At 41.0% G+C, this 5946-nt stretch overlaps 1 long non-coding RNA gene across 1 annotated transcript; it reads right to left on the minus strand.

The window, feature by feature from the left end:
• Positions 1-4669: 4669 nt before the first annotated feature.
• On the minus strand, positions 4670-5122 carry LOC138872477 (uncharacterized). Its single transcript, XR_011400858.1, has 3 exons — positions 5043-5122; positions 4904-4957; positions 4670-4835 (listed from the first exon to the last, which is right to left on the minus strand). It is a non-coding gene; the product is annotated as an uncharacterized lncRNA (long non-coding RNA).
• Positions 5123-5946: the final 824 nt, after the last annotated feature.

Genomic DNA, 5946 nt, shown 5'->3' on the forward strand with positions numbered 1-5946 from the left:
ATCTTGAGATATTTGGTGACCATATGATGTGGTTAGTCTCATTAACTATTACAAGTAATCGTGGCTTAATAACTTTTACTGTACCTGATGTATTTTTTTGAGTGCGGAACCAAAATGTTATTTATTTTTACTCAAAATACTCAAATAAGTGTAAAAAAAAAAAAGTTACCAAACTATATATAACGCTACAAATAGTGGCGCTATACAGTAACGTTAACTGCACCGTTACTGTATAGCGCCACTATTTGTGGCGTTATACTGACACATCTTACATAGCGCCATTAATAGTGGCGCTATACGCCTTATTACCTGACCCCACCAATAATTTCTGGGTTCAATAATTTAAATGCGTATAAAGCCACTTTTTGTGGCGCTATATACAAAAAAAAAAAAACCCGGCTAGCCATTTTCTATATAAACATCGTTGAATCGCCACAACTTCATTCAAAATTTATTTTTTAACTCTTGTTGGTTTCTATTGTTGTTAAATTCTCCAGCATTTTTTCATTATGTCTGAAGAACGTAGAATAAGAGTATCATTATATTGGGGGGGTGAGGTTGTGATGGAGAATAACTCTGTGGGCTACAGTTTACCTGCTAAGTGTAATGTTAAATTGCCACTTTCAATGGAGTACGAAACATTGATATCGTTGTTATGCAAAAAAATGAGTGTGAGAAAACGTTCAGTGATACTCAAAGTAACCGGAAGATATCCGTATTCCGTTACGCCGCAAGGGGTTGCTTTTTACTCAGAGTTTAACATCGACGATGATGACACTTTGAGTGATTTCTTGAGGACTCCGGACGAATGCCGGGAATTTCTTGTAATCACAATGTTGGAGATGTACGTGAAGGTCGAAGACGTTCCAAAAAATGAGGTTGTGCGTAGTAGAGATAACCCCCAGTCATCGGGTGGTTATTCTGGATCAGTTTTTGCCGGACATGTTCCAGATGAAAGAATTTTTCTTGATTTAAATTTATCACCGTCGGCGAATGAGCAGCGAGAAAATAATTTATACCCTGCTTTCCATAATTCACAAGAAGAGTGGTAAACTTCAATTTTCATTTGTGTTAATTATGTATATTTTTGCGTATTGAATTAATTTTAACGCTCATTTATTTAATAGGGGGTACCGGCCGGATATGAATTTTACAAGTGGCCCATCCGGTAGTCATCACCTAACTGAAAACGTCCATCATGGAATGTCATCACATTACAACTTGTAAGTGAAAAGCTACAGCCATATATAAAGCATTTATTAATTTAGTAGCTTATATTTTTGTTGAAATGTGCAGTGAAAACGAGCAAGTTGAACTACCCGTACTCACTCAATTGCCCGAAAATGACGTATTACATCAGGATCTGGCAGATGAACAGAGTGAGGAAGAGAACAGCAATTACGATAACAATGCCGATGAATCGGGAGACGAGACACCATTTGCTCGTGAGGATGGTGATGAAGAGGACGAGGAGGAAGGACCCGATTTGAAGAGAGCCCCCATAGACGAAAAGTGAACGAGTCTGAAGTGCCGTTTCATTCAAGGGAGATTCCTTATATTGATAACTTGCCAGCCGTGCCGGATGTGGAAGCTCTCACAAGGGATTTTGATGAAATTCGGACAGTAATGTGGGATGAGTCTAGACCAACGGTGCTTGCAAAGGGGATGCTTTTTCCTGATAAAGCACGCGTAAGCAAGGCTTGTAAAATGCACAATGTTAAAGAGTGTCGTGAGATGCAGGTATCGGAGTCAAGTCCGACGGTATACAAGGCTATTTGTCGTAGGTGGTTTTGGCCATGTAATTGGATGTTGCGTGCGTCGAAGAAGAAAACAGGTATGTGGAAACTGGGTAAATACATTCCCACCCACACATGCGAAATGGACACTTTCAACAGGAATCACTTCAACTTGGATATTGACTTGATATCTCTTGTACTTATTCCGCACATCGAAGCGTCCATAAGGTATAAAATCAAAGAGTGCATTACAGTAGTCTACCAGGAATATGGCCACACAATTACTAAAAGAAAGGCATATCTTGGGCGCAAAAGAGCGTTTGAAATAGTCTATGGTAATTGGGATAAGTCATTTGCAGATCTGCCTAGCTACATGGCTGCACTGCAGCACTTTAACCCCGGAACAGTTATTGAATGGAAGCTTGAGCGGAGTCTGGGTAAACCAGAATATATATTCAATTACTTGTTCTGGGCGTTTAAGCCAGCAATTGATGGTTTTCCATATTGTCGTCCAGTAATATCCATAGACGGAACTCATGTATATGGAAAGTACGATATCAAGCTATTGATAGCCGTGGCAGTGGATGCTAATGGACAGATATTTCCTCTAGCCTTTGCTATTTGTGCAAATGAAAGCACAGAGACGTGGACAATGTTTTTGAACCACTTGAAAGAGCACGTTGTCAAACATCGTTCAGGTATTTGTCTAATATCTGATCGGCACGGGGGTATATTAAGTTCTGTGGAGAACCTTCCTGCCTGGCAAGAACCTTATGCATACCACCGTTACTGTGTGAGGCACTTTAAGGCCAATTTCAAGAAGGCACATCCCAAAAAAGATCTACATGATTTGATGTGGATGGCAGCAACAGACCACCAACAACATAAATTCCGGAGGCATATGGATTCTATCAGGCAAGAAGACGATGCAGCATATCGTTGGTTAATGCGACATGATCCTGAAAAGTGGACGTTGCATGCAGATGGTGGCAGACGCTGGGGAATTCTTACTACAAACGTGTCAGAATCCTTCAACGGGTTATTAAAGTCGGCAAGAGGATTGCCCGTCACAGCCATGGTGCGTATGTCGTTCAAGCAGATGGCGGAGAGGTTTGTACAACGGTCTGCAGCTGCAACGGAATTGATGGAAAGGGGTGTTGAATTTATGCCAGTGCCTATGAAGAGATTAGAGAAATACAAACGGCGAGCACATTGGCATTCCTTTTTGCAATATGATAACGAACGAGGTATTTTTGAAGTTCGCACCGCTATCCATAATAATCGGGGTAATAATGTACATACTGTAAATGAATCCACAAGGTTATGCTCATGTGGGAAATGGTCAATCTACCACATGCCTTGTTCACATGCCATCAAGTGTTTTCAACGTGTTGGTTATGCGGAGACCAACTATATTGATCAACAATATAGTGTTTCCAAATACCTAAACACATATAGTGGTCAGTTGCAACCAGTGGGTTCTGAGCATTACTGGCCCCCAGAACCATTTAAAATGGTGTGTAACAAGTCCTATTTGCGTAAAAGACAGGTGCAGAAGAGAACGCGTATACGGAACCAAATGGATGTTAGTGATATCGTATATGCACGCAAATGTGGTATATGCTCGCAAACAGGCCACGACCGTAGAAAATGTCCTTTGGGTGGCAACAATAATCAAGCTCAGGGCGGGTGTTCTTCTATTGTACCTAACTACCCATGAGTTCATGTTGTAATAATTAGTTGTTATGTATACGATTTAAGTATTTATGAAATAATATTTTCTTGTTTGTTAATTATGATTTGTACTTTCCCTTTTTACCTATTTAAATAATAATTTAATATAATTATCGGTATATTTATTATGTGTGTTGTCTTGTCGCTATCACGATATTTAATACACAAAATATACATATGGCGCTATGTGTGTCTTGTCTTGTCGAACTGAAAAAGCTGAAAATATCATGATATGTCGCCATTAGATATGTGTGACCGGCTGACATAAAGTCGTCTCGTCAACATCATGATATGGCCCCATTAGATATGGCGCTATCTAATATAGCGCCATTAGATATGGCGCTATATGTGTCTTGTTTAGCCTATAAATAATGGGGTCATTGTAGTTATTTTGTGTGCTAAAAATTTCCCCCAAGAAATATTTCATTAAAAGTAAGTAAGGTTTTTATTATAAGCAAATAGTTCACAAATGGCTCAACCTGGTCGTCCACCAATTTGCTTATGTGGAAAACCATGCATGATGGATTGTGGGTGGGAAGGTGCTAACGTTGGACGCCGCTATTGGTGCTGTATGAACAAGTTGTACAAGCAACCCGACGAACCTACTTGTGAATTTGATGAATGGGCTGAGGAACCATGTTATCAGGAAAGCTACAGGGATAGATTACAGGAATTTCATAATATGTTGTTATACCAGCATAGAATACAAAAGGAGGGAGATAGAATTATTACAGAAATGAGGGAGAAACTGAAGGAGGTGGAAGATAAAAAATGGAGAGCAGAATGGAATTGTGAAGCACACAAGGAACGCAACGAAAAATATAAACGGGAACTTGCGGAGGTGAAGGCGAGAGTGAAAGAGTTAGAAGAAGAAAAAGAACAAATGGAAGAACGATTTAAGTGGTTGGAGCGAAGAATAAATGACAACTGAGGATGGAGCATTGGCGTGTATGTGTTTAGTGTCATTTTCATATGTCATGTATTTTTATTATGTTGGCCTGTTATGTTTGTGTTTGTGTTGTAGTAATGTTTTCCTTGTTTGTTGTACTAAATTTTATTTTAATTTAAGTGGAAGTTAAGTTTAAGTTGTTGTGTTACTATACCAAATACTATAAAACGAAATGAGAACTAAAAAAAAGTAACTGCCATATTCGACTAAATATTATTTACACCAAAAAAACAAAAAAATGGAAGACCGAATCAATGTGTCCCGCATCCGGTGTGTCTCAAAGTAGCCGTTGGCCTGAGGCGCATCCCCTGCCGCCCGGGTACGCTATCAGGATCATCATCATCAAGTCGTCTCCTTATGGCCGGATGCGGCACAGGATGACATGTATCGGTGGTGATGTCAGGTCCAGTAGAAGGCTACATAATAATATCAAACTTAGTATAGAAAACTACATAACAATTCACAAAAATTTATATTGGCTTACCATAATCGTGTCTGGATCCTGAATGTAGTCATCTGTCGCAGCATCGCATGAAGCCTAAAAAAGTAAATTAATAAAGTTAAAACAAAATAAATAAGTTATAGTAAAAACAGTAATAAAATTAATACTAATAAACTCATACCTGCGCATGTGATGAGCTGCCATAACTCAGTCGGTGCCCACTATCAAAATCTCGGATCGGTCGAGACTCATCAGTGGTAGACGGGCCAGGGAAATATCTACCCAACTCCACTCCTTGAAAATCCGAACCCATGATCAAGAATTGACCCGATGGGGTCACCTGCGACGTCCCTGGAGTGTCATAAATGCCAAGGCAGTAAGACGGCATGTCGGTCTCATGCATGCCACCTACCATATCAGCAGCAACATCATCAGCAGGAGCCTCAAAGCCCCCTTGATGGGGACCTCCTCTCCGCCCACGACCACGTCGTCTAACACCAGCAGGTCGTTGTGGAGCAGCAACAGCTCGTCGGCCACCACCCCGTGGCATACCACGACCTCGCTGGTACGTGGCTGGGTCAACATAATCTGGCTGGTGTGCCAAACGCTGATCCGATCGGCCTCGCTGCAGTGTCTGGGCAGCCACATCCATTAAGCGACGACTATAGTCCTGCATGATCACAGGGTCGTGGACATAACTCTGCATCTGCTGCCCCATACGATATACGGTATGCAATCCAATCGCCTGCACAAAAGTTTTTAATATAAACTACGTATTTGACTAGAAATTACTATTAATGTAATTGATAATAACAGAAAACATACCAGAGCCTCATGTCTCCCGGCGTATGAGACGTACCGACCATCTACCTGATGAACTGGGTTCCCGATAAAAAGTCGGGAAACAGTGCGGTACCATGCCATATAAACTTCGATAGGAAAGTGTTGCGGAGCTGGGGTCAAGTCCCCTCGGCTGTCCCAAATACCCAACTGCGCTGTCAGCCACTCAATAAATGTGTCGTCCACTCTCATCCTATCATCCCTCTCATAATGTAAAGGATCCCATGCAGGCTGAGTCGGTATAG

The sequence above is a fragment of the Nicotiana sylvestris genome, chromosome 7 (assembly GCF_000393655.2).
Source record: "Nicotiana sylvestris chromosome 7, ASM39365v2, whole genome shotgun sequence".
NCBI lineage: Eukaryota > Viridiplantae > Streptophyta > Magnoliopsida > Solanales > Solanaceae > Nicotiana > Nicotiana sylvestris.